The 27,310-nt window shown below is 46.8% G+C and overlaps 1 protein-coding gene across 2 annotated transcripts in view; it reads right to left on the bottom strand.

Annotated features, from left to right (window-relative positions):
* Positions 1-24,224, bottom strand: part of Foxn3 (forkhead box N3) — a 254,153-nt gene extending 229,929 nt beyond the window's left edge. For both annotated transcript variants that reach the window (XM_013015886.1, XM_013015895.1), the window contains exon 1: positions 24,130-24,224. The gene's annotated coding sequence lies outside the window, so the exon portion shown is untranslated. The remainder of the gene's footprint in view (positions 1-24,129) is intronic.
* Between the last annotated feature and the right edge of the window lie 3,086 nt (positions 24,225-27,310).

The following is a 27,310-nucleotide window of genomic DNA, read 5'->3' as shown; positions in this document are numbered from 1 at the left end:
AGCGTGAGGTCTGAGCCAGACAACACATCCACACCCTCTACATGGCCAGTGGTCACAGGAGACAGAAGAAACCCATCGCCCTCTTCCCCGTGTCACACAGGAGAGGATGCAATCAGCCTGTGCTCATTATAAGAAAGATGGAAGGCAAAAGTGACGGTGTGGTTCAGGTGGTAGAATACCAGCCTTGAGCAAAAAAGCCAAGCAAGCACATGAGTCCTGAGTTCAAGTTGGGTATTGGCACACAAAAGCTGTAGCTCTATCCCATAAGTAGAAAGAAAAGAAAGAAGGGTGGAAAGAAACAAGGAAGGAAGGAAGGAAGGAAGGAAGGAAGGAAGGAAGGGAAGAAGGGAAGAAGGGAAGGAGGGTAGGGAAGGACAAAAATCTCAACACCTATGTTCACAAATATCCATGAAAGGAATAGTTCAACACATCACCCACAAGTCAATCAGAGGATGGGGAAATAAACCCAGAAGTTCTGAAGTCCACATTTCAAGTTTTCTTGTGATCGAAACAAGATGGAATTTGTTTGAGAAGAAAATGCCAAGGTGACATTTGGGATTACCACGTCGCGGGGGGCAGGAGGCCAGCTGAGAGGACATTTTGCATTTTCTTTGGGAGTGATGGCTGGGTCGGCTGCCAGATTCCCAACCCCACACGAAACATAGCTCAGCCAAGGCCCCACGGGCACTGCTAGTGGTACTCATGGACTTGTGCCTTCCTCAGCCTCTAAGGGGAGCTTTCCCTCACGAGCCTCTTGGGAGAAGCATTCATGAGAAGAGCCACAAGGCTAACCCTCTAAAGAAACGCAGGGGACCTGACGGTTAGGTTGCTGACAAAGGGGAACAGACTAGGGCAGATGGGAGTGAGTGGTCCAGCAGAAAACCAGCACAAGGCACACCTGTCACTCAAGTCCCATTGACCATGCCCTTTCATAATAGGGTCAGCCCACTGCACGAAAGTAGAGCCAAGAGGGCCTGGACACCCCCTTTCTCATCCTTTAGGAGAAGTAATGACGCCCTGGCCAAGCAGTGGAGTCATCAGGCAGCTTTTGTGTAGTGTATGCTGGTACTGGTGCCTGAACTCAAGGCCTAGACACTGTCCCTTAGCTTTTTCATTCAAGGCTAGTATTCTGTCATTTGGGCCACACCTCCACTTCCAGCTTTTTGCTGGTTAGTTGGAGATAAGAATCTCACAGACTTTCCTACCCAAGCTGGCTTCCAACCATGATCCTCAGAGCTCAGCCTCCTGAGTAGCTGATAGGTGTGAGCTACCTGTGTTCACTAATAATAATATTCTGTATTTTATCTTGTTCAGACTTTGCTCCCTGGTGGGGCTCTGGTGATTCACACCTTAAAAATCCTAGCCACTCAAGAGGCTAAGATCTAGGGATCTCAGTTCGAAGCCAGACTGGGCAGAAAGGTCCCTGTGAGATTCTTATCTCCAATTAACCACCTGAAAACTGGAAGTGGAGCTTGTGGCTCAATGTGGTAGAGTGCTACGTTTGAGCAAAAGAGGTCAGAGGTAGCGCCCAGGCCCTGAATTGAAGCCCTACATCTAATAACAACAACAACAACAACGACTTTGCCATTTGGCCCTTAGACCGAAATAATTTTCAAGGTTTGCTTGTTAAACTTATTTGGAATATGAAGCCCCCAGGGCTAGCCTGTGCTTTCTACATATTCACTCGACACAGCATAGCCTAGGAGCAACATCTGCCCACCACCGACATAAAGAATGACAGCCTCAGTTTCCCTGATTGTAATGAGTGGAAGCAGACTGGATGAATCTTCGGGTCTCTCTCAGAATGGGAGTGCAGTGTGTAACTAGGAGTCTTCCATTAATCAGCCAGGACCAGGACAGAAAGCAAGCCACACAGTGATGCTTGAGTCTTCCTAATCAGACACACACTGGTCTGAAACCCAGAAACTTAACATTTATACTAGCATGTAAATGACGGATGCCAGGCTCATTCCCTAGCTGCCTCTCATTTTGCTACTAATTTAATGAATGATGCCCCTAGAAATAGGGGGGCAAGTTGCCCTTAGGGGCCTCTGATAGTTACTGGCTGCCATAAGATAAGGCAGGTCTGGTAGCACGACTTCCAATCACCTGCCTGGTGATCAGGAAATATAATTCCTCACACCAGAACACTCGGCCTAAATATGACGGCTGGCCACGGATGTACTGGCCATGTGTCAAAATCACAGAAATGGAGCTTACAGACTGTGTTCAAATTGAGCAGGTCTTCCCTGGGCTGGCCTCCAGATTGATATGTTTTCAGTTCCCCGTGTTACCTGTCAGTAACTTGTCACCTTGCTGATGTCAGCTTGCGAAGCAGGGAGGATGGATAGGACATTTCCAAATCTCCGTGTTCCTTCTGCAGAATTACCGGAGCTGGAGGGTGACAGTCCTGCAGGTTAAATCTTCATCAGCACACCTGCCTGTCTTCACACGTCACATTCTTTTTTTAACCATCCACTGTAGCCATCTACTTCCCCTTTCAGACAGCTTCCAAGTGTGCTGTGTCTATACTATGTGGTTTAAATGAATAAAGAATTTTGTTGTTTCTCCCCGTGCCAGTACTGGAGCTCGAACTCAGAGCCTAGGTGCTGTCCCTTAGCTTTCCGTTAGCTTTGGTTAATTGGAGATGAGAGTCTCACAGACTGGCCTGCCTGAGGTAGCTTCTGTGATCCTCAGATCTCAGCCTCCTGAGTTAGCAAGGATTACAGGTATGAGCCGCCAGCTCTCAACTCAAGGCAGTTTTGAAAGTCACCATCTAGCATTGTGGACTAGGGAATTTCTAGGATTATTTTATATATATTGTAGGTCATGAGTGGGGCTTGAACTTGGGGTCTGGATCACTAAGCCCAAGGCTCAGGGCTCTACCACTTTGAACCACAGCACCATTTCCAGTTTTCTGGTGGCTTATTGGAGATAAGAGTCTCATGGACTTTGCTTCTTGGTCTGGCTTCGAACCACGAGCCTCAGATCTAAGTTTCCTGAGTAGCTAGAATTTCGGGCGTGAGCCACCAGTGCTTGGCTAATTACTCCTTAAAAAGGCATATGCTATCAACCCTCCAGAACCCACCTTATTTAAATATCTCAGCTAGCTAGGTGTAATGGCTCATGCCTATAATCCCAGCTACTTAAGAGGCAGAGATCAGGATGATTACCATTCAAACTCAACTCAGGAAAAAAAAAAAAACTATCTTGACCTCCACCTCAACAAACAATCTAGATGTGATAATTCACATCTGTAATTCCATCTGTATAGGAGGCCTAGATAGGAGGTTCACAGTCTGAGGAATGCCTCAGCAAATAGTTCAAGACCCTATCTCAGAAATAATAAAAACAACAAAGGGCTAGGGGCATGGCTCAAGTGGAAGAGCACCTGCCTAGCAAGTGAGAGGCTCTGAGTTTGAACCCAGCCAATAATTAAGTAAATAAATCAATAAGATCTAAGCCTCCCAAGGCTACTGTCCCCTTATCCACCACACTCACAGGGACCCTTCAGAGATCAAGAAGAAACTGTAACATCAAAGCCCCTATTTGAGACGGGAGATGTAGCTCAGTAGAAGAATGCTTGCCTAGCTCCTATGAGACTCTGGCTTCTTGCCCCAGCACCAAAAAAAAACAAAACAGCTTCTCTCTGAAGTTCAATCCTTAATCTCTATCCTGGGGTCTAAAACCAATATTCTACCTTCCAGCTACAGCATATATGCCTGATACCAGGATCACTCCCTGGACTGGAGGAAAAGGCAGGGGGGGGGGCTCTGTATCCCAGGATCTATAGGTGTGCTCGGGGCTGGGTCCTAACAACATGGAAGGATTAAAGAAGAAAGACTAGGAATGAGAGCTCTGAGAACAAGGCTAACTGGTGTCAACTTCCCTAGAGATGATTTCTTTCACCTTAATTTGGTTTTGAAACAAGGAACATCTCGTAGCAATGATCTTCCAAAGACAAACAACCAAAGTAAGGTAATTTCGCCACCATGGCCAGACTCAGACATCAGTGGAGCCGCAGTAGGTAAGCTTCATGCCAGTGCCCCCTACCTCCTGCCCCAGCATCCTGGGCCCCAGAGGCTGAGCGAGCCCGGTTGCAACCATCCTCGGCCGCCACCCGAGCAGCACTAATGTGGACGCAGGGGAGACCCAGGGCAAGGCGATGTCAGCCAGGCATCCTGGCCAGCGAAGCCATCTGGGGTAGAAACCATGCTCATTCCAACCTGCTGGGGAAACCTGTGCTGTTGACAGCTTAAATCCAGCTTCAAGAGTCCTCATCAAAAATAGGGAACTCCTTCCCACCCCCTCTAGAGAAGGATACATCCACCCGCAGAGCTGTGGGCCAGGCTCCAGAAAACAAATCAACTCCAACAGTAAAACACTGGGGGGGGGGGGGGGGAGAGGTGTCGGGGGAGGGGGGAGATAAACAAATTATTGAAAAGGGACTAGACTCTAGATTCAGATTTTCCCAAAGCTTGAGGGAAAAAAAGCCTTGCAAGACATATACCTAAAATGTAACCATTACACCTTTAAACATTCACAAATATACACGAACTGAAACTGTAGCAAATGACCAGCCTGCCTCTTTGATAATGGAAAAGAGACACCATGAGTGGGAGTGGTGCCATCATTTTTCTTTCTTTTCTAGTGGAGAGTTACTTGACAATATCAATTAAAATGTAAAAAGCCAGTCAGGGGCAGGCTGGCTCAGGCCTGTAATCCTAGCAGCTAAGAAGGCTGAAATCTGAGGATCACAGTTCAAGGGCAGGGCAGGACAGTCTGTGAGATTCTTCTTTCCGGGGCTGGGAAGGTGGCTCAGTGGTAGAGCGCTTGCCTTGCATGCCTGAGGCCCTGGGTTCGATTCCTCAGCTCCACATCAGCAAAAAGAAAAAAGCTGGAAGTGGCGCTGTGGCCCAGGCCCAGAGTTCAGGCTCCAGGACCAGACCCCCCCCCCCCAAAAAAAAAAGATTCTTCTCTCCACTAAACCACCAAAAAAAAAAAAAAAAACCAGCAGTGGAGCTGTTGCTCAAGTGGAAGAGTGCTAGCCTTGAGCTGAAGAGCTGAGAGACAGAAGCCAGTCCCTGAGTTCAAGCCTCAGGTCTGGCACACAAAAGAAGTAAAAACCCCATTAGCAATTCCCTTTGTAGATTGGCATTGTACAGAAACAGAATTGCTAGGGACTGAATGCCTCAGTTCCTCTAAAATTTGAATGCTGAAGCACAGCACGCTCTCAATGTGATGATATTTGTGGGGCCTCTGGGGAGACGATGGCATTTAGGTGAGATTAGAAGGGTAGGGACTCCCGGATGGCATTTCTAGCCTCCTAAGAGGAAGAAGAAAAGCGATGAGTGCTCCCGCTCTTTTTCCTTTCTGGAAACCACAATCCTAGCTACTCAGGAGGCTGAGATCTGAGGATCATGGTTCAAAGCCAGCCTGGGCAGGAAAGTCCAGGAAATTCTTCTCTCTAAGGGGGGTGGGGTGGGGGTCAGTTGGGGATCTCCTATTATCCCCTCCTTTGGGAATGGAGCGGGAAGGGTGAGTTACCAGGCCGGCTTTGGAGGCTAGTAGGAAAGTGATAGGTAAGCTTCCCAGAATGTTCCTGGAACTCGAGGAGAGACATATCTGTTGTTGGGGTACTGATGGTGACTTTTTCCATCAGTTTTGTCCCACCCCCGCCTCCAAACAAGCAGCCCTTTCCGTGGTGTGATTCCGTGAGCCTTGGGGTACAGAACAACCAAGATACCCCCTCCCCCGCCACCCCTACCCCAAAGGTCCCAGCAACAAGTTTTGGCTGATTTGTCCCTAGAGAAGATAAAGCTCTTAAATAAAGATTAGCCACGCTTGGTCCAGCACTGCTCCCAGCCAAGAGTCAAAGTCGATATTTGCTGAGTGGAAAAGGACAAAAGGAAACAAATTCATTTGCGAGCTCTCCAAACAGCCCAGGGAAAGAAACTGCCTCCCCCCTCCCTCCCCATGCTGTCAGAGCCACTGCCCGGCTCTGAAGGCCTCAGAACCCCGATCTGTCACGGAGTTCCACAGAGCTGTGTGGGTTGTACCACCTAAAAGACGAGCACAGCTGTGTTTCAAAGCCATCAATGCCAGGTGCTGGTGGCACACCTGTAACCCTAGCTACTCAGGAGGCTGAGATTTAAGGATCACAGTTCAAAGCCAGCCAGGACAGGGAAGTCCTGGAGACTTTATCTCCAATAAACTACCAAAGAAGCCGAAAGTAGAGCTACAGCTCAAGTGGTAGCACATTAGCCTAAAAACCAGCAAAACAAACAACCAAACATGTGACTTAAAAATGAGAATTTTTCTTTTCTGGTCCTGGGGCTTGAACCCAGGGCCTGGGCACTGTCCCTGAGCTTTGGTGTTCAAGGTTAGTAATGTACCACTTGAGTCATAGCTCCGCTTTCAGCTTTTTGATGGCCAATTACAGATAAAAGTCTCACAGACTTTCCTGTCCTGGCTGGCTTCGAACAACAATCCTCAGATCTCAGCCTCCTGAATAGCTAGGCTTACAGGTATGAGCCACCGGGGCCTGTTGTAAAATGACAATACTATCACATTTTGCTACTTTAATGAAGGAAACCTTACAAAGAAGTTCTTAATTTACATCTCGAATTTACATTTATCTTTAAATTTTTTTGTTTGAGACTGGGACTCGAACTCCGTTTTTGATGCTTTCACGCACTGGCTGCCACCTGAGCCACTCTTCCAACCCCTTACTTTATTTTTTTACTTTTTTTTTTTTTGGAACAGGGATATACTGTGGAACTCAGGCTGCTGTGGAATTTGCTAGATAATCCAGGCTGGCCTGGAACTCATGACTGTCATGCTGGGTGCTGAGTGCCACTCGTGCGGCAGTGTCTGAGAGAGCTCGGTTATCACCAGCGCCTCTGAATCAGTGACTTTAAATCTGCAATCTAACCATTAGCCTGGCAAGAACTATGAGAGCTGACTGGTGTCAGAAGGAAAGTTCACCCCCCCTAGCTCAGAGCATTCCTTTATAGACGGGGACGATGAGAGCCAGTGGAGGGAAAGAAGTTGATCTAGAACACATTATGGGCAGAGGCAGGAAAAGACTATGTCACACAGCCCTGTCTAGGCAGAAGTAGAGAGTAAGTGGAGTCATTTGTTGGGGGCAGAGAGGACACCCCAATGGGAAAAACTGTGAGTCACCAGAAGGGAATCTGTCTCTCTCTCTCTCTCATCAGCCCCTATCATATTTGCAAGTGCCAACCGGTTTATTTGTTAAATTTGTTTTGTTTTTAAATTTTTGTGCCTTTAGTGGGACTTGAACTCCGACGCTCATGCTCTCACCCTGGCTTTTTTTTTTTTTTTTTGTCGGTCGTGGGGCCTGAACTCTGGGCCTGGGCGCTGTCCCTCAGCTCTTCAGCTCAAGGCTAGCGCTCTACCACTTGAGCCATAGTACCACTTCCGGTTTTTTCTTTTTTGCTTATGTGGTGCTGAGGAATCAAACCCAGGGCCTCATGCATGCAAGGCAAGCGCTCTACCACTGAGCCACCTTCTCAGCTCTCACCCTGGCTTTTTTGCACAAGGCTGGTGTCTTGCCATGTGAGTCATAGATCTGCTTCTGGCTTTTTGCTGGTTAATGGAAGTGAAGAATCTCACAAACTTGGCTGCCCAAGTGTCTTGGAACCGTAATCCTCAGATCTAAGACTCCAGAGTAGCTAGGATTACAGGCAGGAGCCATCCGCCGCCATTACCACCCGGGTTTGGAAGGCCGGTACATCACATGCATCAGGAATCCCAGAAACCTTTGCTGAGAAGGCAGCTGCCTGCATAGAACAGAGCTATGGGGCAAGCAGCTGTCCAGGGGCCTGGGATGCTGGCTGGAGTATGATCCGTGCCATCAGCAAGGATCCCGGACTGTCAGCCCTATGGAGGAGGGGATACAATGTACACATGATCCAAAGCCGTGCCCTCAGCTACCTGGTGTGCAGTAACTCTGGGGACCCTCAGCCCCCTTATCCACTCTCACCCAGTCTAGACTTCTCCTGAGGGGAGGGAAGGGGAAGGAGAGCTTCCTTCTCATGCACCATGTTCTAAAAGACAGGGACATCCTAGTTACACCTTTTCCCTGAGCACCAGCGAAGCCTTACAGGCATGTCTAACAGGCTGCAGCCCCCAAATGACATTTCCCAAAGGTCAGAGCCAAATCCTAAAGGCTGCACGCAAAGTGATTTTTTTTTTTTGGTAGCTAGTATGGTTGATCTCTGTGGGATCCAGTTAACCAACAGGATTCCTTTTCTCTCTTCTCAAACCTTGAAGGAAGTATTGAAATGACACCCCACACCACTTTGCACGGGGCTAACAAATACCAGGCTGGGCAAGCCCAGGACTGCAGGAAAATGCCAGCGTGTCAGAGTGCACGTGCAGGTGCTCCGTTGTTCTTGTGACTATCTCTGTCTGGAAGAAGCCACAGTTAGAAGGATCGAAAGCCAATCCCAGGGCAGATGTGCACGTAGTAGGTGTTGCCTTGACTACTCAAAAAAGACTGAATATGAAGCTTGGTGCTGGTGGCTCACGCCTGTAATCCTAGCTACTCTAGGCTGAGATCCGAGGATGGTGGTTTCGAAGCCAGCCCAGGTAGGAAAGTTCATGAGAGTCTTATCTCCAATTAAATGCCAAAAAGCCAGAAGTGGAGCTGTGGTTCAAGTGGTAGAGTGCCAGTCTTAAAGGAAAAAGCCAAGGGAGAGCTCTTAGGTCCTGAGTTCAAGACACAGGCCTGATTTAAAAAAAAAAAAGACTATGGAGAAGATAAATTAAATAAGTGGAATTATTGGTCAATCAACTATTGTACTTTGGCCATAAAAAAGCATCAGGCCCCAGCCCCGGCTGGAACCCTGGGCCCTTGGAAAGACCAACTCAGCCACCTTGAGGGACTTTGTTCCTTTCTTGCCTTTGGCCTTTCTAGAGAGCACCATCCTTTCTTACTTTTGCACCTCACTGGCTCACTCCTATATACCATTTCCTGGATAGTCCCCCCCCCACACCCCATCTCTGAATTACTAAGCAGCAGGTTTTCAATTACTATGTAGTGAATAAATAAAGCAGACATTCCTGAAGCAAAGAGCACACTCAGTTTAACAGAGATAAAGAACATCAGGTGCTGGCATCTCACATTTGTAATCCCAGCTACTCAGGAGGTGGAGATCTGAGGATCACCACCAGAAAACTGGAAGTGGTGCTGTGGCTCAGGTGGTAAAGCACCAGCCTTGAACAAAGAGTTCAGGGGCAGCACCTAGGTCCCAAGTTCAAGCCCCAGGGCTGGTGCACGCGCATGCACTCAGACACACCCACGTATACGCGCGCGCGCGCGCACACACACACACACACACACACACACAAAAGATACACTTCCCAATTTAGGCATGGGGACAATTAAGTTTCAACACATGTTTGGGGAAGACAAACTACAAATCAACCATGGCATTACCTTTCCCAGCCTAAGCTGTCATACAGGAGCTGTTCAGAGGCTAGGATGTCACATACATGATAGAGCTTTGTAAAATAGTTACACACACACACACACACACACAGGATGGTGGTGAATGTCAGTGAGAGGTCGCCAATAGCATTTTTCATGAGTGGATTCTAGATGAAACTACAGACCCCAGTTGCGTGGGCGAGGCTGATCCTAAGTGTGAGGCCGCCAATCTCCCATCCACATATCTCAGAAGTAACCTCCTCACTGTGACACAGATAAGGCTGGGTTTTCCCAGGATTGCACATATATAGTAACATCTTTCCTCCCCCCACCCCCATCCCTGAGTTCTAGAGCTTGAGCTCAGGGCCTGAATGCCTGTCCCTGAGCTTTTTTTTTTTTGCTGGGTTGGCTTTGAACTGTGATCCTCAGATCTTAGCCTCTTGAGTAGCTAGGATTACAGGTGTGGGCCACCAGGGCCTGGCTGTCAGCATCTGTTTATGCACCAGCTAAGCTGTATGTTCGGCAGCAACTCTGTGTGCTTGGCAGAAAGACAGAACACAGTTGTGCGTGGTGGGATTTCTCAGCCAACTGTTACCCATCCCACACTAGTACTGAACACAAGGCTGGGAATTCTGAAAGGAAGCCTCCCACCCTTACTAGGGACTTCTCTACACCTCATAAGAAGGGTATCGCCTACAGTTCACTGTTTTCCGTCTGGTCTGGCCACCAAAGTCTCTCCCATCATCCTGCTGGGTGTGGAATTCAAGAACCAATCCACCTACCTGTAGCTCTGAGGCTTTGAGTAAACAATTTAACTTCTCTGTGCTACCATGTTCTCATGGATAACAATAAATTAGGAGTATGGCCACATTCTTTAGTGTATGGAGTTGGAGAGATAACTGTTTTGCCTCTGAGATTCTTTCTTTCTTTCTTTTTCTTTTTTTTGGAGGTCGTGGGGCTTGAACTCTGGGCCTGGGTGCTGTCCCTCATCTCTTCAGCTCAAGGCTAGCGCTCTACCACTTGAGCCACAGAGCCACTTCCAGGTTTCTGAGTGATTTATTGGATAAAAGTCTCACAAACTTTTCCTGCCTGAGCTGGCTTTGAACTGCGATCCTCAGATCTCAGTCTCCTGAGTAGCTAGGATTACAGACATGAGCCACCGCCACCCAACTTGAGATCCTTTCTGTTCCTCTTCGGTTCCTGGCTACATTCCAGATGGCTGAGGATGTTGGCAGAGTTAGGTGGTCCTGTGAGGGTAAAAGTTCCTTTTTGGGCCTTGAAGAATAGAACTAAGGTTCTGAGGGAACAAACCAAGCCCAGACCCCCAGTTCTTTCCTTCTAATATCAGGCCTTCAGAACATGGAGCGCGCGTAATGAACACACGGAAAGTGGGCAAGGAATATGGTGGTAGAGTATTGTCTACCATCTGTGAGATCCTGCTATCCAGTAACACACACACACACACACACACACACACACGTGTGCACCCCAAGAGCCAACGAAAAAAATTCCTAGGCCTCCTGAGTGAAAGAAACCTTCCATGTTAGTCAGCTCTAAGAAGAAGAAATGTGTAGATGCCTACTTAGGAAAAGTAAATATAAATGATGAATTAAAACCTTTGGACAAGCCAGGCATGGAGGCTCATGCCTGTAATCCCAGTTACTTGGGAGATGTAGGTAGAAGGATTGCAGTTCAAGAAGAGCCCTGGTCAAGTTATCAAGAGCCTCTATCTGAAAAACAAACAGAAAGCAAACTGAATAGCTCAAGGGAGAAAAATGGCTAGCTTAGGTAGCCCAAAGCCTTGAGTTCAATCTCCAGATAGTAATGGGCTTGGGGGGGGGGGAAGGGGAGACAAACCACAAAACAAACACCACTGGGCCAATCACAGGGAATACTGGGAGGGCCATGTGCTTGACCAGGAAAATGTAGCCCAGGAGACTCAACTGAACTCGTGCTTCTGATGATTGTGTTGTGTCTGCTGGACATTACCGTGGACTGTATTCCTCGGCGTGCCCCTGATTTAGTGAGATGGAGATGATGGTGGGCTAGAGCCCCGGGCCACCCTTCAGCTGAGACTCTAAAAGAACAGAACTGAGGAGATGAAGCCCTTCTAGATAAGGAATTCTGAGCACCAGTGGCTCACGCCTGCAACCCTAGCTACTCGGGAGGCTGAGATGTGAGGATGTGAGGATCACGGTTCAGAGTCAGCCAGGGAAGATAAATCCTTGACATCCTTATTTCCAACTACCCAGCAAAAAAGCAGAAGTACAGGTGTGGTACAAGTGGCAGAGCACCAGCCTGGAGTGAAAAAGCCAAGTAAGAGCATGCGGTCCTGAGTTCAAGCCCCAGTACCAGTTTAGGTGAAAGCATTGACCAGTTCAGGCCAATACAATATGAGTGGAAGTGACCTGTCACCACCGAACCAACCCCATGTATCACCATTTCTCCTTTGTCCTCAATCTTGATGATGAGAATATTCCATGTGCTTCCATCACGGAGCAAGAACATCATCAGCACAGGCCAGAGGCCTTGGCCAACCCACCACAGAAAGACAAGAAATATGATACCATTATTGTAGGCCACTGAGTTACGAGGATCGCGTGTCGCCCCATAGCCAAGTCAAGCTTGAGAGATACATAGGCACCACTTAGCCACAAGTAAGTGGCCTACTTCCAAGTTCGTGACTAACTACCAAGCATTCGATTGTATTAAAATAGATGGTGTACCCTTAAAGGTCAGAGTAGCAGGAGCTTAGCTGTTCATTCATGATAGGGTTATGATTTTAATTGTGAGGCGCTAATTTACTTCTTTGGGGAAGGTAAATAATGAAAGAGGGCTCTGGAACAATCCCACAGCCTCTCCCTGAGGTTACTTCATCCTCAATGCCTTTCCTGAGGCCAGCAAAGAGAACTGGAGGTGCAAAGACCACATCTGGGCCCTGAGGGAGGAGAAAGCTGACATTTTCACACACTCCAACTTCTGTGCGGCAGGTTTCAGCCATTTTAATACGCTTTTGTCATTGCTATTTAGTAACTGCATCTCACCGTATAGCCCCAGCTGGCCTGGAACTCACTGTTCTCCTGTCTCTGCCTCCTGAGAGCTGGCCTTATGGGTGTGCGTTACCATGCTCAGCATTCTGGATGTCAAGCTGGCTTGATCAAATGGGAAACGCTCTATCTGCTTTATTCTCCCCGTACAATGCAGAGTTAGAAAATACAACACTTTGAACATCTCTGTGGGCTGACACCTAGCAGTCAAGTTTTAAGCGAATTATACCTCCAAAGGCATATTTCATTTCATTGTTTTATTTAAAATGTTCAGCCTGAGCTGAGGGCAAAACTTGTTGTACTTCCCTGTACTACAAGAACACAAATCTTTGTATAACAAAATGTATTAAAATGTTTGTAGCCAGGCGCTAGTGACTCACGCCTGTAGATCCTAGCTATGCAGTTGGCTGAGATCTGAGGATCAAAGTTCAAAGCCACTCCAGCAGGAAAGTCTGTGAAACTCTTATCTCCAATTAACCACCAGAAAATTGGAAGTGGCACTGTGGCTCAAAGTCGAAGAGCTCAGAGACATGGCCCAGGCCCTGAGTTCAAGCCCCATGACCAAATACATGCATGCATGCACGCATACATACACACATACATACATACACATATATACACATACATGCATGCATACATAAATACATGCATACATAAAATGAAATGCAGTCTAGGAGAATCCGTGAAGACAGGATCTGCAGAGACATGACTACAGACTGATTACACAAACCCACTGATTCAGGCATTTGGAGTCAGATTTCTCCTTTGCAGTCAGTATGATTTTTTTTTTTCAATTACAAGTCAATTCCAACCTAGCCATTTTGGTGACCAAAAAATAACAACACTCTGATCTGAATTTCTCAGGGTATTAAAATGACCAGGTCAGAGGTACGTCAGGGTCAGTTCATAAAAGGCTCAGAAATAAGCAGGGAGAGGAAAAGGTATCAAGGCCAAAGCACCTGCCTGCTACCGCATCCTCACCCCAATTCACACCTAGGCTTGCATTGGCCCTGGGGCTGGGGGCCACGCTCTTCACTACCTTCTTGCATGTGTAGCACCCGCTTGGCTGTGATAGTCAATTAAATTATTAACGAAAGAACTGCACAAATAAAAGCATCGTGCTCTTTTTTCAGTAGTAATAATTAGGATCGTAAGCAATGCAAATTGAATGATAAGAATCACCAGGGCAGTCCAGTGATAAGCTAACAGTTTCTGGCAATCAGACCAAACATCTCTGCTCAAGCTGTTTAATAAAATAAATAGCAGCTTGTTGACATTTTTCTTCAGTTAAACACACAGGCATCCAGAGGCTATGTTTGTGTCCCAGGTAGCAAAACTAAGAAAGATGCTGAGACTAATTGACACAAGGGTGGATCTGCTAATAATGGTAAGGATTTAGACATAGCTGTATCTCAAGGAAACAAGAAATCCTATTTTAAAAAGTATGCCAAACCAGAGCAGGCACAGGTAGCTTATACCTGCAATGCCAGCCACTCAGGAGGCTGAGATCTAAAGATCCCAATTCAAAGCCATTGTGGGCAGGAAAGTCCAGTGAACCACCAAAAAGCTGGAAGTGGAGCTATGGCTCAGGTGGTAGAGCACCAGCCTTGAACAAAAAAAAGCTAAAGGACAGTGTCCAGATGCTGAGATCAAGCCCCAGTACTGGCACCAAAAAAAAGCACATTTTAAAGGCCAAATACCTCTCTGTACTCTGTGGGGATCCTGCTCTGGCACTGTGGGCCCAGTCTCCCGATCTATAGGACATAAACTCTCGCAGCTCTTGCAAAGACTATGAAGACAACCACGAGAGAGGGTAAACACAGGGCCTGATAAGATGAAATGCCTGCTAAGATGTAGATGGAACCTCACTCCTTTCCATATAGTACAGACAATGGAAGATTACAGTGAACACTGGCCAGGCCAGAGTGTACCCTGAAAAATTCCTCTGTTCCAGGCATGAATGCTTGCCGCTGAATGAACTGGTTCCAGGAAACATGGAGAGCTATGATCCAAGGTCCCAACTGAGCAGCCAACAGGGAAACTCCTGTGGTCTACACTGTGGTTCGCAGGAGCCTTTTGTTTTGTTTTGTTCTGGACTCCACTTATGACCCAAAGCATAGCTATTCCTGGTAAAAAGTAACAAGCAACTGAGATAAATTGTCCAATGGTCATGACATTTGCCTTCTTTCCACTTCATGTTGTAAGAGCACCATCAGGGCTGTAAGAATGACAGATTGTAAGCCAGGTACCAGTGGCTCATGCCTGTAATCCTACCTACTTAGGAGGCTGAGATCTGAGGATCCCAGTTAATTAAACACACACACACATACACACACCCCAAAAAAGTGGAGGGCTGGGAATGTGGCTTATGGTAGAGTGCTTGCCTAATGTGCATGAAGCCCTGGGTTCTATTCCTCAGCTCCATATACACAGAAAACACTGTGCTAGCCTTGAACAAAAAGAAGCTCAGAGACAGTGCCTAGGCCCTGGTTCAAGTCCCAGTACTGGCAAAAGAACCAAAAAACAAAACCCCACAAAAAAAAAAAGTGGAGCTGTGGCTCTAGTGGTGCTAATCTGGAGCCAAAAAGCTGAGGGACAGAGCCCCAGCCTCTGAGTTCAAGCATAGGATCAAAAGGATTAAAAAAAAAAAAAAAGGAAAAAAAAGAAAGATTGTATGGCTGGCTATTCTGAAAAAGCTTTGGTGTCAAAACAGTAGGAACCTTAAAATATATAGAATTTTAGGGCTGGGAAGGTGGCTCAGTGGTAGAGTGCTAGCCTTGCATGCATCAGGCCCTGGGTTCGATTCCTTAACACCACATAAGCAGAAAAAGTGGTGCTGTGACTCAAGTGGTAGAGTGCTAGCCTTGAGTTGAAGAGCTGAGGGACAGCACCCAGGCCCCACGACTGACAAAAAAATAAGTAAATAAAAAATTCTAGCTTTCTTTTTTTTTTTGGGGGGGGGGTCCGGTCATGGGCCCTGAACTCTGGGCCTGGGCGCTGTCCCTCAGCTCTTCAACTCAAGGCTAGAGCTCTACCACTTGAGCCACAGCACCACTTCCAGCTTTTTTCTTTTTGCTTATGTGGTGCTGAGTCGAACCCAGGGCCTCATGCATGCAAGGCAAGCGCTTTACCACTGAGCCACCTTCCCAGCCCCATAACTCTAGCTTTCTAAGAGCCTCCTAGTGCTAGCACTAGGACTTGAACCCAGGACCTCATATTCTTGCTCAGCTTCTCTGCTTGCATCTGGCACTCGACCACTAGAGCCATACCCACACTTCTGGCTTTTTTTGGGTGGTTTTTAGAGTTAAGAGTCTCATGGATTTTTCTGACCTGGCTGGCTTTGAACTGTGATCCTCAGATCTCAGCCTCCTAAGTGGCTAGGATTTGGAGTCTAAGCCCTCAGGAGGCCAAGACAGCTGACTAGGAGACAGACTGAATAGTCAATACTCAGCTAGGGTGGTTTCCTGTGATGTCCTCCTTATTTACATCAGTGTTAAAGACAGAAAACCATGTGCCAATGGCTCACGCCTGTAATCTTAGTTACTTAGGAGGCTGAGATCTGAGGTGTGAGCCATTGGCACATGGCTAATTTTAAAAACTGTCTGTCTTAAATAAGGAGGACATCAGGAAAGCACCCTGAGCTAAGTGCTGACTGTTCAGTCTGCCCCCCCTCCCCGCCCCCATCCAGCCGTCTTGGCCTCCTGAGGGCTTAGACTCCATTTAGAGCCTGGGTTTCCTTCTCTTCTTGTTGGCCTCTCTCATTTCTCTATTTCATTTCTCCATTGTACTCATTCTGAGGGGGAAAAGACCTCATTAAATGTTATCCCATATTCTGAGCAATTTGCTATAGGCAACTACACCATTACTTTGTACAAATACATTTACATAAATCATTATTCGAATGTTTTTGATCTTGGCAACATTATTTGGTTCCCAGAGCACAAATTAAATGCATGCTTAAAGCAGAATATTTTAAAGTTATTCTGATATTGTTTATGAGACAGGATTAGAAATTTCCACCCAGTTTTTCTTTCATAATGGCATTCCTTTAGTTGTTGTTTTTTTGTATATTTAGAAACCACATGTATAATTTCTCAATGTTTCTTAAAGTAAATAATGCAACAGATGACTATGTTGTGTTTGGCTACTAATTTTTCAGCTACTAATTCCATGGATTCATTCCACCCTCTTCTCTTGTACTAGGGTTCGAACTCAGTGTCCCGTGCTTGCTCAACATGAGTGGTTCTCTACCACCTGAACCACATTGTCAGTCCTGATTTTTGCTGGTTATTTTTGGAGATAAGAGTCAGGCTTGTCTGCCTTGGGCTAGCTTTGAATCAATATCATCCACATTTTACCCTCTTGCATAGATTACAGGTGGTGAGCCACTGGGGCCTGGCAGGGGTTCGGTTTTGAACATTAATTAGAAAGGCAGAGAAAAGAAATATACAGCCGTATGAGTAGGCAGATTTTTGTGTTCCATGTTTGTCAGTAGATGAATTGGTTTGTGGTTGTGGTGGAACTTTTATTTTGTTTAAACTTTTATTACTATTATTATTCATCAACAGGTTTGTAAGTAAACTCTCTGAACTCACAGCCATTCCCCACCCCTAGATTTCCAATGAAAATTTTGCTTTCACTCTGTGTAAAATGCAGTGCCCCATTTCCAAACAAGCTGAACTTGTGGGGGAGGTGAGGGAGGATGGTGAAGGACCAGAACCGTTAGTCAGAACCGGAAGTTGGCTCTACTCTTGCTACTTGATGATTCCAGAGCATGGTCCCGCAGCAGTTGGTCTGCTCATGGACAGCCCTTTACAGGGTGACAATCACAACCACTCAAGATTTTATCTTTCTGCCAGCATGTGTTCTGAGAACATTCCCAGGAAACTGGGGAGCTGTCCTGGTAAAGGGGGAGCAAGACAACCCCATAGGAATATTTAAAAGACCTGGGTTCAAATCAAAGGACCAAAATCAAAGCCATTTACGAGCTGTGTGACCACGAACGATTCAAACCTGTCAGGAGTTGGACACATTTGTAAGCCAGCATTTGGAAGGCTGTGTCAGGAGGGTCATGAGTTCGAGGCCAGCTTGGGCTATGTAGGGCATTTGAAGCTAGCCTGGGCTTCATAGTAAGACCCTGTTTCAAAACAAAACAAAAACAGACCTCTTTTTTTTTTTTTTTTTAATCTCTGTGAGGTCATTTTTCAAGTGCAGACATTGTGCGTCCCAGCCATGCAAGCTTATTGAGGTGAAGAACTGGAGCAATGCTGTAAGAACGCTGGGTGAGTGACTGGGGAACATCGGCTACCCTGGTGGAGGGGTGCTGGGAGATGGTGCGCACGGTCTAACCCAGGGCATGTCTGGTGTGTGACCATCATGGGGGCACGTAGGACAGGCACTCCTCCCCTTGGGATGAGTTGGGCAGTGACCAACCAGACACCAGAACCACTGGGACCTGCCCAAAGGAATATAAAAGGGAGACTGAGGAACACTGCAGGGAGACTGCCATTTCCAGGTCCCACTTCTTGCTCTCTTGCTTTGAGAAGTCTGTGCTCCCCTCCTCCTCTTCCTCTCTCTCCTCCTCCTCTTCTTCCTCCTCCTTCTCCTCCTCCTCTTCTTCAACCTCTTCTCTTCTTCCTCTTCCTCCTCCACTTCCTCTCTCCTCTTCCTCCTCTACCTCCTCCTCTACTTCCTCTTTCTTCTCTTCCCCTTCCTTTTCTCTTCCACCTCCTCCTTTTCCTTCTCCTCCTATTCTTTTCCCTCTTCCTTCTCCTCTTCCTTACTCAAGATGTAGATGGCAGGACCTCAAATTGCATAAGGCAGCTCTCCCACCTGGAAGTCCTATTTGGGGGTTTCTACGAACCTGCTAGTAGCCAAAAAGGCCACACTTTTCCTGGAGCCTTACTCTCACTTTCAAATAAACTTCGCCTTGCCTCCTACTTTTCCTGCCTTATAATTCATTATTTAGTGGAGTAAAAAAGGATCCAGGATCCCTCGGTGATAGCAGTGTGACTATTCTGCCTTTAGCCCAGCAACACTCAAGACCAAGAAACAAATTAGCTGGGCACCGGTGGCTCACGCCTGTAATCCTAGCTACTGAGGAGGCTGAGATCTGAGGATCATGGTTGAAAGTCAGCCCAAACAGAAAAGTCCATGAGAGCCGGGCGCTGGTGGCTCACGCCTGTAATCCTAGCTACTCAGGAGGCTGAGATCTGAGGATCGCAGTTCAAATCCAGCCCGGGCAGGAGAGACCGTGAGACTCCTATCTCCAATAAACCACCAGAAAACCGGAAGTGGCGCTGTAGCTCAAGTGGTAGAGTGCTTGCCTTGAGCTGAAGAGCTGAGGGACAGCGCCCAGGCCCAGAGTTCAAGCCCCACAACCGACCAAAAAAAAAAAAAAAGAAAAGTCCATGTGATACTTATTCCTCGTAGGTTGGCAAAAAGCTGGAAGTGGAGGTATGGCTCAAGTGGTAGAGCACCAACCTTGAGCAAAAAAAAAAAAAGAGATTGCAAGGCTCTGAGTTCTAACCCCTCAAAAAGTAAACCAAAAAAACCCCACAATATTTTGGTAATAATTATATCCATTCACATCTTATACAGTTTAAAGCTCTTTCAGATATGTGAACCTGTCGTGAATTATGTGGGAAAATGCAGAACTGGATTAGTTGTCTTTTAAAGATGAAGAACTGAAAGCACGGGGAAAGAACAGAATTTCACACTCTGCTTCAGTATTGCAGGCAGTGGGGGCCCAGCTATGCTCCTAGGCATTTTCTGGTAGAAGGCTATGCCAGTAAACTGTGGACATGGAAATCCCTGGTGTCTTCTAGTCAGCTACTCAGGGAGCTGAGATCTGAGGACTGAGGTTCAAAGCCAGTCCAGACAGAAAAGGCTGAGAGAATCTATCTCCAATTAACCAGCAAAATGTCAGACCAAAGGTGTGCCTCAAGTGATAAAATGCCATCTGTGAGAAAGACAGCCAAGTGAGAACATGAGGCCCAGTGCCAGGACAGACAGACAGACAGACAGACAGACACATACACACACACACACACACACACACACACACACACACGTGCATGTGTGTGCACATGTAGTGGGTGTGACTTCTCAGTTTTAATTTTTTTTCCATGTTACAACAAACAGAAAGCTGGATTTGAAGACAACTATCTCCATATGGAAAAGCCAGCCACACTGGCCTATTTTAACTGAACCTAAATGACAGACATAAACTTCTGTTGTACTAAGCTTTGAGATTTGAGATGGACTCTTTGGTTTTGGTGGTGACCGTGGTACTGGGGCTTAAACTCATGACCTCACACTAGCTAGACTGCTGCTCTTGAGCCTCATCTCCAAACCTGTTTATTTGCTGGTTGTTTTCAATATAGGGGCTCTCTGTCCTGGCTTGCCTCAAACTGTGATCCTTCTGCTCTCAGCCTCTGAAGTAGCTGAGATTACAGGTGTGAGTCACTGGTGCCTGGCTTGAGATTTAACAGTAGAACTCATATATGTAACTTCTACCACACTTTCTACTCAACAGTATTATAAAATTCTACCGAGCTGAGCACTGTTGGCTCATACCTGTAATCCTAGCTACTCAGGAAGCTGAGATCCGAGGATTACGGTTCAAAGCCAGCCTGGGCAAGAAAGTGTGTGACTCTTAACTATCAAAAAAGCTGGAAGCAGAGTTGTGGCTTAAGTGGTAGAGCATTAGCCTTGAGTAAAAAAAGCTCAAAGACAATGCCCAGACCCTGAGTTCAAGCCCCAGGACTGGCACCAAAACAAGCCAAGAAAAATAACAAAAACAAAACAAAAAAATCTACCAGATTGGAAAAACAAAACAAAAGAAGACATTGCCAAGATTAAATATTTTAATGCCTTAGCTTACTCTTGGTAAGCCTTCAATGTTTAGTTGATTTAAAACAAAATATTTATTTGGTTTAAAATAAAATAGCTCATATCTAGTGCCAAGAAATAAATAAATAAATAAAAAGTTCTAAGAAATTCATTTTAATTTGGTACTGATCTGTTCCAACATGAGGTTAATCCAAGAATCCTGGATGCCTTCTCTTTAAAGACAAAACTAATATTGAGGAAGTAGAGTTGTAGCTCAAATGGTACAGTGCCAGCCTCGAGCGAAATGCCAACCCAGAACAAGAGGCCCTGAATTCAAGCCCCAGTAGAACAGTAATTAAATGAATAAGGCGAATACTAGGTGTAGGCTTCTAGTATGAAATTTCCTCAGTGAGGAATCTAATTGGAAGTTGCAAGGATAAATAGGAAAATTTAACTAGTGCATGAACCAATTTGCTATCTCAATCTAAAAAAATAATCCTCCCTTCCTTTTTTTTTTTTCTTTTGTTGTTGTTGATGGTGGTTGTAGGACCTGAATTCAGGATCTGGGCGCTGTCCCTGAGCCTCTCTCTGCTCAAGGCTAGCACTCGACCACTTGAGCCACAGGCTGGCTTCGAGCCACAAGCTTCAGATCTCAACCTTCTGAATAGCTAGGATATTGGGCATTAGCCACCAGCACCTGACTCCGTAGAATTCTTAGGAGCAAATGATTTGAGTCTTCTTTTAATTCTCCCCCCCACCCCCCACCCCCGCCATTTGAAAATGCAAAGAACTCTTCTCAGCTCAGCAACTGTGCACTGTCAATGGAACGTCCTCGGCCTGTGGGCTGGACAGACTTGGTGACCCCTGGCCTAGCCCGAGAAGAGATGGAGCAACTCTCTTAGGCAATCAGGGGAGTACAAAGGGAACACAAATAGCTCCCCTAGCTTTTTGTCCTGCTGGCTGGTTATCAGGGCCGGGATTACAGGAGGCCAGAGCTCCCAGTGAGCCGGTGCCTGGGGCTCCTGAGCACCCCCCAGCATGTCCAGGTGGATGCCTGGTCCAGGCTACCTCCCCGGTGGGGAAAAATGGGAGTCTCAGCTGCTATTTCTCAAGGCAATTTTCAGATCAGGGCAGCAAAGGTGTTATCTGTCTGATAAAGCAGCCTGAAAAAGAGCCATGTGGACAAGACGATGGGGCGCCTGGCTCCCCATCGATGACTGGGGTCCCAGCTTTCGGCCTTGAGTTTAAGCGTTCAGAATCGTCTAGAGACATTCTCCATAGCCAGGCTCTCCGCTCCCATTCTCCAGTTCCTAGTGGCACCTTTGAAGGCCAGGAACTGACCTCACACAGCCTATGGTTCATCCAGTACCTTGTCAGGCCACGGATGCCAGCAAGGCTTCGGGAGGAAGAAGGCAGGTGTGAATGCAAGACTAAATCAAATGCACAACAGAGCCAGCTTGTATGCGGGCCTAGAGAAGCAGAAAAGACAATCAAGGCAGTAGGCAAGCCAGGGCTGGCAGCAGTGGCCACTATCACCAGAAAGCTGCTTCCATCAGAGGGGGCTCCATGCTAGGATTCTTCTTGTTTTGTTTTTGCCCATTCTGGGACTTGAACTCAGGGCCTGAGAGCAATTTCTGCACTCTGTCTCTGTCTCTCTCTTGCTTATGGTTAGAGCTCTACCATTTGCACCACAGCTCCACTTCAGCTTTTTGGTGATTAATTGGAGATAAAAGTCTCGCGGAAGCTGGGTGCTGGTGGCTCACACCTGTAATCCTAGCTACTCAAGAGGCTGAGATCTGAGGATTGTGGTTCAAAGCCAGCCTGGGCAGAAAAAAGTCCCTGAGACTTTCATCTCCAATAAACTACTCAGCTACTCAGAAAAAGCCAAAAGTGGTGCTGTGGCTCAAGTGGTAGAGCATTAGCCTGGAACACAGAGACGCTCAGGGACAGAGCCCAAGCCCTGAAGTCAAGCTACAGGACTGGCAAAAAAATAAAATAATAAATAAATACATACATACATACATAAAAAGTCTCAGACTTTCCTGCCGGGGCTGTCTTTAAACAGCAATCCTCAAATTTCAGCCTCTTGAATAGCTGCTACAATTACAGGCATGAGCCAGTGATCCCCAGCTACTCTGGGATTCTTAAAGAACTAAGTTCTGAGGGGGAATATGATTGGGCCAGAAGATCAAGGTCTTGTCAGTACTGTGTTCAGACAGCCAGGCCCCACCACCAAGCTCAGGGAGGGGCAGTTCTGCCTTCCCAAACATGAGCCATACTACCAGTTTCCTTCTGCCTGCCCAAACAAACGCCAGACTTAGAGCTGCCTGAAGCCCTTTCTTGGCCAATGAATTCATTCCTAATCATCTATCTCAGTCTCCATCTTCTATATCTCTCCATTTCCTAAAGCAGAGGGTTAAAGTTAAGCCCAGTACCACCCTGAGCTGAGCCACATGCATGCAAGTTCTTTTTTTTTGGGGGGGGGGGGAACCAGTCGTGGGGCCTGAACTCTGGGCCTGGGCGCTGTCCTTTAGCTCTTCAGCTCAAGGCTAGCGCTCTACCACTTGAGCTACAGCGCCACTTCTGGCTTTTTTCTTTTTGCATATGTGGTGCTGAGGAATCGAACCCAGGGCCTCATGCATGCAAGGCAAGTGCTCTACCACTGAGCCACCTTCCCAGCCCCACATGCAAGTTCTTATGCTCAAATTGTTTATCTTTTTTTTTGGGGGGGGTGTCTTGGGGCTTGAACTCTGGGCCTGCGCAATGTTCCAGAGTTCCTTTTGCTCAAGGCTAGCACTCTACCATTTGAGCCACATGGAGCCACCTCCAGGTTTTTTGGCAAATCACTGGAGAGTCTCATGGACTTTCCTGCCCCAAGTTGGCTTCAAACCGTGACCCTCAGATCTCAGCCTCCAGAATAGCTGATATCAAATTGGAAATCCTTTTTTTTTTGTCGGTCCGTGGGGCTTGAACTGTGGGCCTGGGCGCTGTCCCTCAGCTCTTCAGCTCAAGGCGAGTGCTCTACCACTTGAGCTACAGCGCCACTTCCGGTTTTCTAGTGGTTTATTGGAGACAGGAGTCTCATGGTCTCTCCTGCTGGGCTGGCTTTGAACCTCGATCCTCAGATCTCAGCCTCCTGAGTAGCTAGGATTACAGGCGTGAGCTACCAGCGCCCGCCCCGGGCTGGCTTTTAACTGTGATCCTCAGATCTCAGCCTCTTGAGTAGCTAGGATTACAGGCAAGAGCTACTGGTGCCCGGCTCAAATTGTAAATCTTTAATGGGGCTGTGCCCTCCCTGAAGACAAGAACCCACCTGCCTTGTATTCTTTTTTTTTTTTTTAACCTGGGACTCTCCCAAGAACACAGAACAGGTAATCAATAACGCTTACCCAACCCAACTGAAAGCTATGACATTAGAAAGATTAATAGAATTGAACATGGTATTCTGGAAAGAAAGTAATTTTACAGTAGTGCAGGAGATACTGTGAATTTTCTACATGGAACTTCTCAGCACGCCTGCGGCCGCTGTGTATGGCTAAGACACACATCAGAATTTCAAATCCAGACGTGATTCAGTGTTTTCTTAAGGCCTAAATTGGACTGACCATATTGTCAGTCTGGTCAGAGACAAGAATTGATCACTGGGAAGATTGGGGGAAGAGAGGGACAGCCACTTACAGTAGGAGAAACAATCAATTTGGTATTTGCGTTTCAATAGTTTTGGCAGTTCATGGATTCAAATGCCATCTTCTGAGACAAGCATCCGGGGAAGTCGAGGCAGGAGGGGATTACCTGAGTCAGAACGGGTCCACGAAACAGAGGTCAGCATTGCTCTTCACAGAACCCACAAAGGCGCTTCCATAGTCAGTGCTAGAAGCTTCTAGAGGCTGCTGGGGAGAAGAAGGAAGATGGGATTAGAGATGAGAAGCAGCAAGACCTGGCAGCCAGCGCAGATATCTTCTTTGGCCCAACCCTGACCAATGACACACCTCAGAGAAGAGTCAACTGGCACCACAACTCTGTTTATTGGACAGTTGCTGAAGGACGGAGGTTTTCAGGATGGGCAGGATCTGAAATTGTCTTATGGGGTGTAAGAGAACCCAGAAATTTGAAAATATGTGCCACAGATGTAGAGAGATGATTTGATTTTAGTAGTACTACCACTGAGATGTTTGAGGGTTTTGTTTTTGTTGTTGTTTGCCAGTCCTGGAGCTTGAACTCAGGGCCTGGGCACTGTCCTCGAGCCTCTCTGTGCTCAAGGCTAGCACTCTACCACTTGAGTCACAGCACCATTTCTGTGTATGTGGTACTGAGGAATCAAATCCAGGGCTTCATGCATGCTAGGCAAGCACTCTGCCACTGAGCCACCTTCGCAGCCCAGAGGTTATTTTCTTTTACTACAGTTGCTGGGAGATTTTTGTTTTGTTTTGTTTGGTGCCAGTACTGGGAACTCAGGGCCTCAAACTCTCTTGACTTTTGACCTTCAAGGCTGACACTCTACCACTTAAACTACAACTCTTCTTCCAGTATTTTGCTGATTGATTGAAGATAAAAATCTCAACAAACTTTTCTGTCTGGGGCTGGCTTCCGATTGCATCCTTATACCTCAGCCTTCTTACACCTCAGCCTCCAGAGCAGCAAGGATTATAGGCATGAGTCACCAGAGCTGGGTTCTACAAATACTTCTGAGAAGCTTATCTATCTAAACAAACACCTCAGGGCACCAACAAGTGGTCAAGGCTGGAGTTCCACCCACTGGTCAGCCTTGATCCACTGCACTGACCAAGTTACAGGCTGGGAAGGCAATAGCTGTATGCTGACTCTGCTTCTAGTCCTGGGGTTTGGTTCACTAAATGAACTGCAAGTTGGTTTCAGTTGACTAATAACACCGCAAAACAGTAAATTGGTATTTGAGACAGATTGTGTAATCATTTCTGATGGAATATATATATATATATATATTATATATATATATATATATATATTTTAGCCCAGACTCAAGGATGACAAATCAATAAACGACATTTAGTGAGTTAGAAAACACATTCATTAAATCAGCAGTTCTCAAACTGTGTTCCTGAGAACACCTCTACCATCACCAGAGAACCAACCCACCAACCATGAAAGAACCTGTTGGATATGCAAGTTCCTGGCTCTGACTCAAGTTACATCTAAACAAAAGATCTGGAAAGGGGAGTTTAGGAATTAGTATATTTCCCAAGCCTCCAAGAGAATCTGGTATGCCTGGGATAAATCATTTAAGCACGTGCGTGCACGTGCACACGCACGCACACGCACACACACACACACACACACACACACACACGCACGCACGCGCGCGCACACACGCACACACACACACACACACCTGTTTATTTTTCCTGTGTCCATGCTGAAGCTTGAACTTAGGGCCTAGGTGCCATCCCTTTGCTTTTTTGCTCAAGGCTGGCCCTCTACCAAAGCCAAAGCAGCTTCTGGCTGCTTAAGTGGCTGATGATAAGAATCTCCTAGAATTTCTTGCCTGCGGCTGGCTTTGAACTGCAATCTTCAGATCTCAGCCTCTGGAGTAGCTAGGATTACAGGTGTGAGTCACTGGCATCAGGCTGTAACCTGTCTTTGCATAGGTGGATACAGAAGATTACAGTACTCTACTTCCTGCTTAAGCTCCAGTAAAGACTGAGCACTGAGCTAGGAAATGGGGAAGGAGGAAGAGCCGGAGAGGGCAGGAGATGAAGGTCCTTGCCTAAACATTGTGTTGTTCATTAGCAAACACAGGGCATAGATTGGCCTCTTAACACAAGGTCAGTATTATCTCTTCAATGGGCTAGAGGGCTCTGACTATGCATTTGATTGGGTTGGGTTGAAGGACGATGGTAAAGGACATGATCATTAAGACAATGGCAGTCATTAAGGGCCTTGGCATTGGGCCAGGATGGGGACAGGCAGAAACTAAGGGTTGCTCGGGACACAGAGTAACCAGGTCTGGCTGATGTGGGAGAGACTCGAAGATGATCCGGGTCAATCAAGGTCATGTCCAACAGCAAAAAGGGAGCTGTAGGGGCTGTGACATTTTTGGGGGTGTATAGAGCACATTGCGCCCCCCCCTCCCCAGGTTGACATGTTTAGAAGGTGATATGTGGTAAGACTTTGAGATTTCTATCTCCCGTTTACCTTTCTGTTCTCTGGGCTCTGCATTTTCTAGGACAGAGCCTCTCTGGCCATTTGAAAGATTCACCGCTGAAGTTCTACCCAGGAGGAAGAACACAAAAGAAAAATGGCAAGCAGGCACAGACTTGGGATGTCACAGGAGCCCTAGGCCATTCTGCAAGGGGGCAGAATGTGACCACATCTAAAAGCCCTTGCGACCAGCAGGCCAGCAGGGGCTTAACTTCATAACATAATTCAAGGTGTTAATGGTATGTCTGCAGCGGGTGGAGTCCTGGCTCCCAAAGAAAAGTGATACTAATACTAATTTAACGCCTCTGTTTGGAGAAAACAAGTACTTTTCATGATAAAGAAGTTGTGCCTTCTGCTTCTAGAAAACTGACATACATAGAATGCTTTATTTTCTGTTTTTGGTAAATGAATATGGGACATGGGAAATGTTTTTGATGTTGCAACAGGCTCTGATTGAAAGGAAACCTGATTCAAAAGTATACTTGGCCAAGTGCTGGGGTCTCACACCTGTAATCCTAGCTGAGATCTAACGATGGCAGTTCAAAGCCAGCCTGGGCAGAAAAGTTGATGGGACTGTTATCTTCAATTAACTACCAAAAAGATGAAAATGGAGCTCTGGCTCAAAGTGGTAAAGCACTAGCCTTGAGCACAAAAGCTCAAGGACAGCATCATGGCGCTGAGTTCAAGCCCCAGGTACTAGGGAAAGAAAGGAAGGGAAGAAAGAAGGAAGGAAGGAAGGAAGGAAGGAAGGAAGGAAGGAAGGAAGGAAGGAAGGAAGGGAGGAAGGGAGGAAGGA

The sequence above is a fragment of the Dipodomys ordii genome, unplaced genomic scaffold (genome assembly GCF_000151885.1).
Source record: "Dipodomys ordii isolate 6190 unplaced genomic scaffold, Dord_2.0 Scaffold2, whole genome shotgun sequence".
Classification (NCBI taxonomy): domain Eukaryota; kingdom Metazoa; phylum Chordata; class Mammalia; order Rodentia; family Heteromyidae; genus Dipodomys; species Dipodomys ordii.
This window is presented reverse-complemented; position numbering and strand designations above follow the sequence as displayed.